The sequence below is a fragment of the Acipenser ruthenus genome, chromosome 32 (assembly GCF_902713425.1).
Source record: "Acipenser ruthenus chromosome 32, fAciRut3.2 maternal haplotype, whole genome shotgun sequence".
Lineage (NCBI taxonomy): Eukaryota > Metazoa > Chordata > Actinopteri > Acipenseriformes > Acipenseridae > Acipenser > Acipenser ruthenus.
This window is the reverse complement of record NC_081220.1, coordinates 1,818,360-1,833,932: the sequence shown is the minus strand read 5'-3', so window position 1 is coordinate 1,833,932 and position 15,573 is coordinate 1,818,360. Positions and strand designations below refer to the sequence as shown.

General features: G+C 34.8%; 6 non-coding genes across 6 annotated transcripts; 5 read left to right on the top strand and 1 right to left on the bottom strand.

The window, feature by feature from the left end:
- The first annotated feature begins 11,495 nt into the window (after window positions 1–11,495).
- Window positions 11,496–11,606, top strand: trnal-caa (transfer RNA leucine (anticodon CAA)). Its single transcript has 2 exons — window positions 11,496–11,533; window positions 11,561–11,606. It is a non-coding gene; the product is annotated as a tRNA-Leu (tRNA).
- A 1,255-nt stretch (window positions 11,607–12,861) lies between these two features.
- trnae-uuc (transfer RNA glutamic acid (anticodon UUC)) lies at window positions 12,862–12,933 on the top strand. Its single transcript has one exon. It is a non-coding gene; the product is annotated as a tRNA-Glu (tRNA).
- Window positions 12,934–13,382: 449 nt separating this feature from the next.
- Window positions 13,383–13,454, top strand: trnaw-cca (transfer RNA tryptophan (anticodon CCA)). The gene has a single exon. It is a non-coding gene; the product is annotated as a tRNA-Arg (tRNA).
- A 1,267-nt stretch (window positions 13,455–14,721) lies between these two features.
- On the top strand, window positions 14,722–14,794 carry trnaf-gaa (transfer RNA phenylalanine (anticodon GAA)). The gene has a single exon. It is a non-coding gene; the product is annotated as a tRNA-Phe (tRNA).
- A 135-nt stretch (window positions 14,795–14,929) lies between these two features.
- Window positions 14,930–15,003, bottom strand: trnan-guu (transfer RNA asparagine (anticodon GUU)). Its single transcript has one exon. It is a non-coding gene; the product is annotated as a tRNA-Asn (tRNA).
- A 415-nt stretch (window positions 15,004–15,418) lies between these two features.
- On the top strand, window positions 15,419–15,491 carry trnan-guu (transfer RNA asparagine (anticodon GUU)). Its single transcript has one exon. It is a non-coding gene; the product is annotated as a tRNA-Asn (tRNA).
- Window positions 15,492–15,573: the final 82 nt, after the last annotated feature.

Genomic DNA, 15,573 nt, shown 5'->3' with positions numbered 1-15,573 from the left:
GTCCTGTGCCAGAGCCACAAAAATAAAGAGGGAAACAAGGAGAAGAGTTATGTGTATATTTGAATAATAATAGTATATAGTAGTCTACTGTCTGTTTAAACTTCCCAAAGTGTTACAAATGGTACTTTGTGATGTATTATTATGAAAGAAAAGGTTTCTTTGACACCAGTCGGTACCAAAGAATCTTATGTAACGTTGGGGCCATGGTTATTTTTATTTGATGCATATCAAACATGTACAGTATAGGAATACAGAACTACTATTTGCTTATGTTTTACTGTTAAAAATAAGGTATAGATTTATCTTGTTCAGAAGCAGGTTCAGATATCTGCTGTCTTTATACATTATTCATATTGTTTCATATTCTTTCTTTCTGTTCATATTCAAATAAAAGCCTAAACCTTAATGTATCAATCCAACATTACAAATACTATAGTCTACCTATTTAAATATCTTAAGAGTTATTGGAGACTGAAGCAAAATAAACACATAATAAGCAATAATGAATGAATAGATTGGGTGTTTTGGGGTGTTGAGCTGGGAGATACAATTGTGTTTGCTTTTATTTAGTATGAAAACAGCTCCTTGGATAAAGGCAGCCGGTAAATAATAATAATAATAATAATAATAATAATAATAATAATAATAATAATAATAATAATAATCATAGGTCATCAAGTTATCTATTGTAGTATGCAATGAGAGTAATAATATGCAACTAAATTAAGGAATACTAACTTATTGTTGAATAGCTACAGTATAAAAAGATAATAAATTAATTACAAAGGATAATTTCTGAAATACAATATTTAAACTGTTGATTATATAGAGTTGTTAACTACAAGTAGCCTACTAGGATAGTACATGCCTAGCACATGAACATGTCTCGTCTTAAAAAATGTTATCGTGGTAAGGTCATCAGGCAAGTTAGTACCACAGCGTCTTCATTAACACATCCCTTTTTAAACTGCTTTAATAATACATAGATAGGTATATAACGTCTAAATGGCAATAGATTGTCTATTTGTCTAACCTGCCTTTTATACATTTAACATGTTTTTGGTCACATGACAATAGAAAGACATACAACAATAAAGTGTTATGATCGATAGTAAAAACATCGCACATGCTGTCCCTAAATGAAAATGTTTAATTGCTTTATTCACCATATGCTTTTACTAATAATTATTGTAAGACAACCCATATTAGAACTATTACTTGTAGGGAAAAAGACATCATAATTCTACTTACAAGACAGGGGGCCCAGCTGAGAGGAGATATTTTCCCTTGACCTATTTAGAGGTCTGGTTGAATGTGTTAAATTGTTTATATTTCAGGTTAATAGAATGATTGTATTGGGAAGTGAAACTGTTGATGGAATATGTTTTCGGTGCAAAATCTAAATGCAGAGATTACAGTTTTCTCAATTGCTAAAGTTAAATAAGCAGGCAGGTGACAGAAGCCGTAAAAATAAACTCACAGGTAGCTGTGGTGGTTAGGGTTCAGGCTCCCATCATGCTCCTGAAACATCTCATTGGGTTTTACATTTCACCACAACCCACTGGTCCATAGCAACACTCTTTCTATTCAATTGATTATTATTATTTATTTATTTATTTATTTATTTTTTAACACAAGGGTACGTTTTGACCGAAACCTAATGTTAATGAGACAATATGGTGTATGGCAAGGCTGCAAATCTAAACACCATCCTGCACATAATTCTTTCTATTTTATTTATTTATTTATTCGGGTTGTATTATTTGTCATCCTTAAAAATCCTGTGGTATATTGATAATTTACCCCTAATTCATGCACTGTGTCTAAAAATAGTTTTTTGCTGCTGTGCTTAAGACCAAGCATTCAACTTTCAAGTGGTTCTAAGAATTCCAACTACTTGCTAAATTCGGTGTAAATGGATCTCAATAAAGAGGGTGAATAAAGGAAACTCAATGACAGGCTGTTCTGAACACGGTCACACCTCCCTCCCTGGAAGTAAAAAGAATCATTCTGTAAGCATTCATTCTTTGAATTGTTTACCTCCATGTTAAGAAAGCTATGCATCTTAACAGATGATATATGGTAAGACAACCACTTTTAAACCCCAAACTTATCCCGCAGATTTATAAGCTTACATTTTGAAGAAAATATTTTTACACTTTTAGACGTTAAGGTAAAAAATAAAAATAAAAAATAAAATAAATAATCACAGTGCTAGGGCAGCAGTGTGGAGTAGTGGTTAGGGCTCTGGACTCTTGACCGGACGGTCGTGGGTTCAATCCCTGGTCGGGGACACTGCTACTGTACCCTTGAGCAAGGTACTTTACCTAGATTGCTCCAGTAAAAGCCAAACTGTATAAATGGGTAATTGTATATAAAAAATAATGTGATATCTTGTAACAATTGTAAGTTGCCCTGGATAAGGACATCTGCTAAGAAATAAATAATAATTTAGATTGGATTTTTAAAGAACAGTAACATTCTTTGGAATAGTTAGTTTGTAAATATACTTGATTCATTGTTTGCCAAATTGACAAACACAGATTTAAACAACTCTAAGCACCCTCTTCCTGAGGATATTTGGATCATTCTGTTACAGGCTATTTTAATTATGTAAATGTGCATTTTGGGTCTCTTACCTAAAGTCTGAGTTGCTTATATATATATATATATATATATATATATATATATATATATATATATATATATATATATATATATATATATATATATGAATTTACACCTTATGAGCAGAGTGAAACAACTGGGGGTCTAAAAAACACAGATAGATTTTGTTAGAGGAAGTTGACCCAGAAAATCATTTGCTAGGTGTAAAACCTTTTGGATAGCAACTTTATGATCTACCACATTAGCAGACGTCTTGTCTGGGACCGGGGCTGGAACAGCCTGTCATTGAGTTTCCTTTATTCACCCTCTTTATTGAGATCCATTTACACCGAATTTAGCAAGTAGTTGGAATTCTTAGAACCACTTGAAAGTTGAATGCTTGGTCTTAAGCACAGCAGCAAAAAACTATTTTTAGACACAGTGCATGGATTAGGGGTAAATTATCAATATACCACAGGATTTTTAAGGATGACAAATAATACAACCCGAATAAATAAATAAATAAAATAGAAAGAATTATGTGCAGGATGGTGTTTAGATTTGCAGCCTTGCCATACACCATATTGTCTCATTAACATTAGGTTTTGGTCAGAACGTACCCTTGTGTTAAAAAATAAATAAATAAATAAATAAATAATAATAATCAATTGAATAGAAAGAGTGTTGCTATGGACCAGTGGGTTGTGGTGAAATGTAAAACCCAATGAGATGTTTCAGGAGCATGATGGGAGCCTGAACCCTAACCACCACAGCTACCTGTGAGTTTATTTTTACGGCTTCTGTCACCTGCCTGCTTATTTAACTTTAGCAATTGAGAAAACTGTAATCTCTGCATTTAGATTTTGCACCGAAAACATATTCCATCAACAGTTTCACTTCCCAATACAATCATTCTATTAACCTGAAATATAAACAATTTAACACATTCAACCAGACCTCTAAATAGGTCAAGGGAAAATATCTCCTCTCAGCTGGGCCCCCTGTCTTGTAAGTAGAATTATGATGTCTTTTTCCCTACAAGTAATAGTTCTAATATGGGTTGTCTTACAATAATTATTAGTAAAAGCATATGGTGAATAAAGCAATTAAACATTTTCATTTAGGGACAGCATGTGCGATGTTTTTACTATCGATCATAACACTTTATTGTTGTATGTCTTTCTATTGTCATGTGACCAAAAACATGTTAAATGTATAAAAGGCAGGTTAGACAAATAGACAATCTATTGCCATTTAGACGTTATATACCTATCTATGTATTATTAAAGCAGTTTAAAAAGGGATGTGTTAATGAAGACGCTGTGGTACTAACTTGCCTGATGACCTTACCACGATAACATTTTTTAAGACGAGACATGTTCATGTGCTAGGCATGTACTATCCTAGTAGGCTACTTGTAGTTAACAACTCTATATAATCAACAGTTTAAATATTGTATTTCAGAAATTATCCTTTGTAATTAATTTATTATCTTTTTATACTGTAGCTATTCAACAATAAGTTAGTATTCCTTAATTTAGTTGCATATTATTACTCTCATTGCATACTACAATCGATAACTTGATGACCTATGATTATTATTATTATTATTATTATTATTATTATTATTATTATTATTATTATTATTATTATTATTTACCGGCTGCCTTTATCCAAGGAGCTGTTTTCATACTAAATAAAAGCAAACACAATTGTATCTCCCAGCTCAACACCCCAAAACACCCAATCTATTCATTCATTATTGCTTATTATGTGTTTATTTTGCTTCAGTCTCCAATAACTCTTAAGATATTTAAATAGGTAGACTATAGTATTTGTAATGTTGGATTGATACATTAAGGTTTAGGCTTTTATTTGAATATGAACAGAAAGAAAGAATATGAAACAATATGAATAATGTATAAAGACAGCAGATATCTGAACCTGCTTCTGAACAAGATAAATCTATACCTTATTTTTAACAGTAAAACATAAGCAAATAGTAGTTCTGTATTCCTATACTGTACATGTTTGATATGCATCAAATAAAAATAACCATGTCCCCAACGTTACATAAGATTCTTTGGTACCGACTGGTGTCAAAGAAACCTTTTCTTTCATAATAATACATCACAAAGTACCATTTGTAACACTTTGGGAAGTTTAAACCGACAGTAGACTACAATATACTATTATTATTCAAATATACACATAACTCTTCTCCTTGTTTCCCTCTTTATTTTTGTGGCTCTGGCACAGGACCAGTAAGTGGCATATAATCAGAATATGGTATGTGTACCGCAACTTGACCTGTGTAACGTCAGAAAATGGGACGCTGTCCTTGCTTTGATTGACTACTGCATAAGTCACTAAGAACAAGCCAAATTATAGTTCAACTCCCAAATCCTAGATGTTTACAATGTAACCCTATTTGTTGCGCATCAGTTAAACTCACATACATTTGATGAATAGTGAAATATTATATAAAAATTACTTTAAGGGACCAACTCAGTACATCATACCCCTTTCAGGTGGACATTTGCTTGTTTTCTGAACTAAAATCATTTACACATACCCGGGTCAAGCGCAGTACAAGGTGTACCATTTTTAAAACACCTACCCCCAAAATAACACCGACCCGGTGTTACAAACCTACCAACATAACAATTTGGGGGGAATATGAAGTTAAACAAATCTACGCATCAATCCATTATTAAAAAATTAAAGTATGTATAACTTAAAGTATGTATATTTTTAACACAAACTTTGGGGCGCCCTGTCATATTCTGACATTCACAATACCGGTGAGCATTTAATTATTTTGTATATAAATAAATTCAATTTAATGAGAGCTCAACAATAAAGAGTGTATACAATAATTTAAAGAAATAAGGCATTCTGGGCGTATAGATATCTGTGTTTATCATGTAAATAAGGATGTATTTATTTATGTAATTATTGACACCTAAGGTTCAAACCTGTATATATCCAGAATATGAACAGAAAGAAACAATATGAAACAATATGAATAATGTATAAAGACAGCAGATATCTGAACCTGCTTCTGAACAAGATAAATCTATACCTTATTTTTAACAGTAAAACATAAGCAAGTAGTAAAAGAGAAACCTCCTGTAGTTCTATACTGTACATGTTTGATATGCATCAAATAAAAATAACCATGGCCCCAACGTTACATAAGATTCTTTGGTACCGACTGGTGTCAAAGAAACCTTTTCTTTCATAATAATACATCACAAAGTACCATTTGTAACACTTTGGGAAGTTTAAACAGACAGTAGACTACTATATACTATTATTATTCAAATATACACATAACTCTTCTCCTTGTTTCCCTCTTTATTTTTGTGGCTCTGGCACAGGACCAGTAAGTGGCATATAATCAGAATATGGTATGTGTACCGCAACTTGACCTGTGTAACGTCAGAAAATGGGACGCTGTCCTTGCTTTGATTGACTACTGCATAAGTCACTAAGAACAAGCCAAATTATAGTTCATCTCCCAAATCCTAGATGTTTACAATGTAACCCTATTTGTTGCGCATCAGTTAAACTCACATACATTTGATGAATAGTGAAATATTATATAAAAATTACTTTAAGGGACCAACTCAGTACATCATACCCCTTTCAGGTGGACATTTGCTTGTTTTCTGAACTAAAATCATTTATTATTTATTATTATTATTTATTTCTTAGCAGACGCCCTTATCCAGGGCGACTTACAATTGTTACAAGATATCACATTATACATTATTTCACATACAATTACCCATTTATACAGTTGGGTTTTTACTGGAGCAATCTAGGTAAAGTACCTTGCTCAAGGGTACAACAGCAGTGTCCCCCACTGGGGATTGAACCCACAACCCTCTGGTCAAGAGTCCAGAGCCCTAACCACTACTCCACACTACATACCCGGGTCAAGCGCAGTACAAGGTGTACCATTTTTAAAACACCTACCCCCAAAATAACACCGACCCGGTGTTACAAACCTACCAACATAACAATTTTGGGGGAATATGAAGTTAAACAAATCTACGCATCAATCCATTATTAAAAAATTAAAGTATGTATAACTTAAAGTATGGATATTTTTAACACAAACTTTGGGGCAACCTGTCATATTCTGACATTCACAATACCGGTGAGCATTTAATTATTTTGTATATGAATAAATTCAATTTAATGAGAGCTCAACAATAAAGAGTGTATACAATAATTTAAAGAAATAAGGCATTCTGGGCGTATAGATATCTGTGTTTATCATGTAAATAAGGATGTATTTATTTATGTAATTATTGACACCTAAGGTTCAAACCTGCATATCCACATGCATTAAAAAAATAAAACATAACACCTGGAGCACATTGTAAAAGCATATTGTAATTATGTTCAGTAAAATAACACACTGAAAACGTATCTATAAAGGAGGAGTTTCTAATTTAAGGTACATGATGACTGCACCCTATCATCTCACAAATACCAGGGTTTGTTCATGATTCTTAAATACACAAAGTAAACATAATGCACTTGTGTTTTTTGGGTGTATATAGAGTGTACCAAATATTGTAAAAACATGTACCTCAAGAAAATAAATCCACAATAAAGTATTGGAGACTGACCCCATTTCTTTGGAAAGATATAGGCAGGTTCACCAGACCACTCCCCTGAAGAAAGGGATGTCCCTCATTTCAGAAAAGATCTTTGGTTAGAGCTGGGGTCTCTCTCTCTAAAAAGCTGTTCCGTGCCTTTTTCAGGGAATCTAAATACATTACAAAAACCGTAGGCCTTATTCTTTAGTGGAATGCTATACTTTACTTATATTTTCTTTACTCTATATTTAACATGTTTAGAACATGTTAAACTCTGTTCTGTTTTATTCAGTTATATTCAATTCAATAAGCTTTTATTGGTATGACGAGAATAAACAAGAATTGCAAAAGCAAATACATATACCTGTTTGTTTGTTTATAGTTAAACGTCGGCTTAGTTATTTCTATTTTCTTTACGTGGTATTACATGCAAAAAATATTCTCGTATTTTGTTAATGTTCATGCGGTATATTTTTAAAATGTCTTTCATTTTAGCATTTTTTATTTTATTTGCTTCAGGATAAAAATTTAGCTAAGGATAAAATTTTAGCTTTTTTAAAAAAATAAAAACATACAAACAAACATGATTAAACAGTTTTTGTTTATAGAATTGTTTCCAGGTTTTAATCTTAACGAAAATAAACAATCTCCTTAATGATAATGTTTATTTCCTCCAAATAACTCCTTCAGTTGTATTTATTTAATTTAACCCAAAACTCTAATATACCTATTTGGAAGGCTCTGCATCTCTTAGGCTCTGAAACAGCCCCGCACACATACCGGTCATTTTGGCTCAATGACCTTTGCGCCTTCTGCCTTTCTGGCTAATTTAGACCAGATGTATTCTCCAGTAGCCTGTAAAAAGGGCTGGAGACCCTTCTGGTCAAATGCTGTGTTAACTCATTAGAGTGAATCCTCCGTGTCTCCCTTCACTCCTTTGGGCCCAGACAGGATAGCCTTATCTGATAAAAGCCATGCATTCTAAAAACCTCCTTTGACTTCCCCTTACCCATGTGTTGTTCTACCTTGCCTCCATGCTGGGCCTGTGAGCTAGGGCCCTGGGACATCCCTATGATGGGAATACATGAGGACAAAATAAGACCAAGTTTTTGTGCAGTACTTCAAATGAACAGTACCATTAAAATGTAAGGATGTAGTTAATGCATACCCTATAAGGAACCTTTCAAATATTTATTGGAAGTATACATGACTTCAAGGCAATGTTGCATTTTTTATTCAACCAAAATACAGAAATGCACATAGGTTAATATGCATTAAAACACACAAACACTTGCACACACCCTTTATTTAGGATATATATATATATATATATATATATATATATATATATATATATATATATATATATATATATATATATATATATAGATAGATAGATAGATAGATAGATAGATAGATAGATAGATAGATAGATAGATAGATAGATAGTTGGTTTAAGAAAACAAAAATGTGAAAGGGCCATATAATCCAACTGGATGGTGAACAAAGTACTCATATAATGGAAAGTGTCTGGGATTTAAACTAAAGAGGGGTTAATGAATACATTTGTAAATGATCATGGGGTGTAAATTAAGGTATAGTAAAAAAAATAAAAAGTTTGGTTTAAAATAATTATTATTATAGGACATATACAATACTTGTGGGGCATTAGGACCCTGCAGTCACGGGTGAAAACATTTCTGTCTAATCTTTTGAAGGCCGCGGTATATTCAAGTGAGATAACCACCTGTTTTCCAAACCCTAAAACTAGACTACGCGACTCCAAGATTGATGATTTTGCAAAAGTATCTTCCTATCTAATTATTATCGGCTTTCAGCACACATATACCCCCAGTCTGTTCATTACGTGTAAAATCGAATGGCAGGTTTGCCCCAGAGATTTTTCTAATAAAAGACACTGTGATTAAAGTTATACTCTTGAATCTTGGATCACGGGTTATTACATTATATATATATATATATATATATATATATATATATATATATATATATATATATATATATATATATATATATAATGAGTTACCATTGATAATATCTAAAATATAAATTATAAAAGGGGTCATAACATCTGGATGTGCAAACATTAGTTTTAATCAAATTAAAAAACATAACGATGTACAATGCTCCTATAGTTTTAAAAAAAATCGAAACAGTAAAACGTATTAATGATTTGCCACAAACCATCAGAATAGTTTGGTCGTGTAGGATTCTGTTGATGATAAAACACGTACAATCATTCTCTTATTTGCAATATATGACATTTTTTTCAATTTTATATATTTTCTTCTTAAAACCCTTTTTTTAGGGATTTAAACTAAAAGAGGGTTTAATGAATACATTTGTAAATGATCGTGGGGTGTTAATTACGGTAAAGTAAAAATAAAAAGCGTGTTTTAAATAATTATATTATTATAGGAGCTATACAATACATCTGGGGCTTTAGGACCCAGCAGAGCTTAAACGTATGCGCGTTGAGATAACCACCTGTTTTCCAAACCCCTAAAAACTAGACTATGCAACTCCAGGATGGATGATATTGCAAAAGTAACAGCGTGTATATTTCAATGGTCAAACCCAAACGTAACCACAGGGTTGGGACAGGAAAATGTACAATCAGAAGAACTCCTGAATCGAAAATTTTCAACACAGTCGGCATGCTTTCAGCACATGTTGACCCCCCGCCCCTCCAGCCCTCCCTTGTTCATTACGTGTAAAATTGAATGACGCATATTCTCGCTGAGTGTGTGTTTCGTGCGCATGTGTGGTGTAAAGGAACCGCCCCCTATTTAAGTCACAGAACAAGTTTTTGGAATCATTCAGCTGCTGCAGTTTGAAGAGCGAGGAAGCAGTGAGAGGGAGAGAATTCTGGCTGTAGCGTTTTGTCCGGGGAGATTTTTTTTTGAAAACGGTAAGAGAGAGAGAGCACTTTTTTCAGAAATTGTACTCTGAAAAACACTCCAAGTTTTACTGTGTATATATAATGTTTGTTTAAATGCTTTTAAATGGTGAATAATGTGTTTTCTTTTTTTTGTTTTGTTTGTTTTTCTTTATGTTTTTTTAATAACTTATTTTTAAACTTTCTCTTTTCATTAAGTGTGTCTTATGTAAAAAAAAAAAAAAAAAGACTTTAATGTTGTCTGCACAAAGCATAAGTTAACATAAGCATTTATAAAAACTTGGGTATCCCACTATTCCGATTACATAAATAACATATTAAACATGGATTTTTTTGTCCATATCTTATAAAAAGATGTGCAGTAAGTTTATAGGTGTATATATATATATATATATATATATATATATATATATATATATCAATACCTATATTCAATAAGCATATCTGTCTTGTAACCATCATAAAATCCATGGTCCCCTCATTATATATTCATAAATTCATAAATACCCGCCCCCTCATTATATATTCATAAATACCCGCCCCCCTCATTATATATTCATAAATACAACCCCCCCCTCATCAATCAAACTTTTGACAGAAGCTATAGTAATATTACTACTAAGAACTTATCTGAAAGCAGCAGAGAGGAGCAGCAACTGGCTGTGGTTGAGACGGAAAGATTCTGGCTGGGGATCTCAAGCACAATAGAAAGAAAGAAACGCTGATGTACAGGTAAGTAAGCTGGGCTGAGTTGAGTGGGGGACGGAGGGGGGTGATGCTGGGATGCCAGAATCACCGTCGAGCCCTCTTGAGGTGTCGTGGGCTAGTCGATGAAACACTGAGGATGGAAGGTGCCCACTTGAAAACCCCAGAGATGTACCCTACTTAGCTCAATCCAGACGGTTGTCATGCTGATGCGCTGGGGAGGCCGCACTGTGGTTGATCCCCGGAGCCAGCATTGCAGCCGTTGTGTGTGCTGATGCGCCAGGGAGGCAAAATAAGCTGATCCCTGGAGCCAGCATTACACTTCAGCCATTAACACCAGACAGAAGGATATCTACATCATCATATGGAAGGAAACGTAAATGGATGGAGACACATATGGATCACATTAGTTTACTGTAAAGCTACGTCTTAGTTGGTGCTTATCTTGGCGAGAGCCGAGTTCAAATCAGCATGAAGTTTTAACATCTACTCTCGTGTAATGGAAATCATTACACTTGTCATTACATCATTCATGGAGCAACAGTTGGTATGTGCGTAGTAAACCCATTCTGGCCTGCCTTGATATGACAACCCTAGTCTGTGCTGAAATAAATAATGCGGTTTTCTGCTGTAGAAAAATGCAGCTTGTCAGGATGGCCGAGCGGTCTAAGGCGCCAGACTCAAGGACTCTGTCTTTCCAAGGAAATGTGTGTTCTGGTCTCCAAATGGAGGCGTGGGTTCAAATCCCACTTCTGACAGTTCAATTTTACGTGTTTTTAAAAAGAATACATTTCTTTATTTTACTAGAAAAGATTGTTTTAAGGAAATCAACAGCTGATACCAAACTGTTGTCAGCACTCAATACCATTTTAATTTCCATTTTAAATCAGACTAAAATAGCGTTCCTAACACAGATTGCATTTTTGTTGTAAACAGACTACTTGTTAACCTCACTGAAAAATATTTTGTGTCCAAACGTTATTTAACTTGATTGTTTTAATATTCCAAATAACATATTACTTTGAAAAACATCTCTGTTCGACCACTGGATCGTGGTCTCAGGCTGGGATGCAGACCATTGAGAACAGTATAAACGATCTATTCCTAGACGTAGCTTACATGAGAAATGCCCTCGTTTAACATGCTAGGATGATCGACTTCGGCATTCTCCAACTGCTGTTTACATTTTCTAACACGTTATGAGGACGAATACAAAGTTTGACCCTTTCCTTGTAAGTGGGGGTAAGCACAAGTTATTTTCATATGTAATGTTTTTATTTAAGCTCATCTAGTCCTGCGTAGTGCAAATCACATTACTATATATTTTTTATATTAGTCAAGGCCTATTTAAAGTGTTCTTAAATTGTTTAAACATTAGCAATGATCAATTTGAAATTTGCTTATTGTTTTAAACAACTGAACAATTGTAGGCTTGATGGTTTCTTTTTTTCTGCGTTTCTACCAGTATGAGATACGCACTCAAAATGTGTCTACACATTGCCAATAAAAAATCTATAGGACAATCTGAATTGCGATGTAGACTATGAGAATCCCTGGTACAATTCAAGGGGAATTAGCTCAAATGGTAGAGCGCTCGCTTAGCATGCGAGAAACAGCGGAATCGATACCCGCATTCTTTAGATAGTTTTAATATATCTGCGTATTTAGTCCCAACGCATTCTGGAAATACATATAAAGTGTGAAAATTCTTTGTAACAGAGACGCCCACCCTACATGTATATTTTAAAGCACAGTCTGCTAATTTGTAATATTCCCCAGACTGAAAAACTGCAGTGCGCCCTCCATCGTATGCCTTCCGAGAAGCACAAAGGGAGATTTTTTATAAATAAAAAATATATTTTTTTTTAGCAATTGAAGAGTTTGTGTTAATTGAGAATAAATATAAATGGTTTGAAGTTTGCTTTAATTTGTAACGTTTGTAATGAAATATCATTGTGTTTTACCAATCGCTGTACTGTATACTAGCTACTGTTGCATGTTTCGTAGTCTGCTTCCCATATGGTCTAGCGGTTAGGATTCCTGGTTTTCACCCAGGCGGCCCGGGTTCGACTCCCGGTATGGGAACGTCTTTGTTATTGTCATTTTGTTACAGAACTGTGGTCATGTGTAATGTGTTTTCATTATGATAATAAAGCTACAGTTACTTGAAATATATATATATATATATATATATATATATATATATATATATATATACAGAATGATGCAAATATATATATACAGAATGATGCAAATCTAACTGACTCTATTCACATTCCCATCGCGTGGAACCATCGGAGTTTGTTTTTAATTATATTAATCCCTGGTCAAGACAAAGTCTCTCTGGGGTTGGCCTATCATTAGATTGCCGATGTAAGGTCTCTGGTCCCATCGTAGAAGCAAGATAGTTTATTCACAAATAAATACATACACTTTTATTTATGTTTCTTTTGTTGGTAAATTAACACATTATCGCATGCGTTCATGTCAGGCTGTGCACTCTAACATTGCATCACAAGCAAACAGTACACCAGGACTTCATGGCGCAACGGTAGCGCGTCTGACTCCGGATCAGAAGGTTGCGTGTTCAAATCACGTCGAGGTCAAAGCCTTCTTTAATTCTACTCCACTCTATTTCATTATTTAACGAGTTTGGATTTGAATGTCTCCGGACATTTATTTATACAATTTAGCCTACACAACATATTGATTATATAGCGACAAACAAATTACTTCCTGGGGGGGCAGTTCAGTTTCAATCAAGTTCCAGTCTCTCTGCCATTATCTTGCGCTGCTGTGTTTGGTCCGGTAAAAAGGGCGTTACCAGAGCGGTATGGGCAATCCCGTTAGGTAGCTTGCATATCAATCTCTCCTTCTTTTCTATTTATACACCCAGCACTGCTTCCGCCCTTCGTCTGTGTTTGTTTCTATTCTTTTCATCATTCAGCTTTTGTATTTTTCTGCAGGAGCTCCAACGTTAGTCTTTTCTGCTCCATCCAGTCTCCAGCGCAGCTACAGCGCCGTTCAAAGCGCAGCGTCATTCTCAGCTTGCTCTGCGTTTTCATCAGAAAGACTGTTCCGACGTCACCGCTGCCCTGCAACTCTCTCACACCGGCGCCTCACAGGCCATGGTTACCACGGCAACGCCTCATCTCGTGAACAGTGGGAACAATAGTATTGTGGTTTACTACATAATATCCCACCCATCGTTGGTGTTCAAACAAAGCAGAGTGTTACATTGGGAAAGGGCCGTACCTGTCAGTAAGTATTTTAAATTCATTTGGGAAGGTTTAAGATTGTGAAGAAGTTTAAATATGCTGCGTATTTGCGCATTGGGAACTTTGCATAATGACGTTTTTATTAATGCCACTTTCTTACGGACAGTAGTCAGGGTGATGATACAAGACCAGAGCCAATAAACCTGTTATTTGCTTGTCCTTTCACTACCATATTCTATCGTGCTTGCTCAGAATACGCGTGAATCCTGAAAACATCTTGTTAATAATATTTAAACAAAGCCAGCAGTCACTTTATTGATCACCCTGTGGATTGGAATACAGATGATTGTGTTAAAGATGTTAATAGACTTTCAATGTACACGTTTTAGAGCTAAGCGTTTGTTGAGGCAGTTCAAGCGCTGCACTTTCAGGCAGCCAGTTCCAGTGTTTGCCTTTTGGACTTACTCTGGAAGGAATACAAAAAAAACCAAAACATTTGTTGAGAATCGCATTTGGGAGAAAACTTAACAGTTTCGAAACACATTTGTAAAGGCATCGGATTCTATTATGGTGTTGCCGAGCTGTTGAACGTTTCTCATTACAGGTTTACTGGATTGCCAAAAAGAATGCTATCTCGAAACATCAGTCTTGTCAAGCCGAAATAGCTCAGTTGGGAGAGCGTTAGATTGAAGATCTAAAGGTCCCTGGTTCGATCCCGGGTTTCGGCAAACAGCAAGACGATATTTGTTTTGTATTATTTTGAACTAAAAAAATAGAGCACATTTATTCTTCAGCGTAATTGGATGAAATAACAGCGTATCAGAGTGCCATTATCTAATGTGATTAAGAAATGCAAAAAGCATTGTCCCTGGGTGGGCTTGAACCACCAACCTTTCGGTTAACAGCCGAACGCGCTAACCGATTGCGCCACAGAGACCAACCTATTATGCTTCCAAAGCATACGGCAGTCATTAGCAAGGCGAGATGCTGCAGAACGTGATCGAGGGAGCAGAACTCAGCAGAACCTGAGATCACATCTAAGATGAAAGCAAGACGGGGCAGGAAAGTCTATGTAATCAATTATGGCAGCACAGCATGTGTCTTTTTTGTTAGATAACACCCTGGGAGACAACAGAGCAGTGTGTGTAAATAGCTACAATGGAAACCATATACTTACGACTTAATTTTGATACAGAACTGTGGTCATGTGTAATCTGTTTTCATTATGATAATAAAGCTACAGTTCAGTGGATTATATTTGGAATCTTTGGTTCTGTCATTCACTATTTTCTCAAATAAGATGACAAATTAATAACTCAGTTGGTTACAGTGAAAGAAACCAGCACCAGTCAGCCCGACTAGCTCAGTCGGTAGAGGATGAGACTGTTAATCTCAGGGTCGTGGGTTCGAGCCCCACGTTGGGCGTCCTTTTTAAATACAAATTGAAGATGTTTCTTCGAGACAACGGAGCAATGTCTGATTCTGTTCACATTGTATACAGTATTGC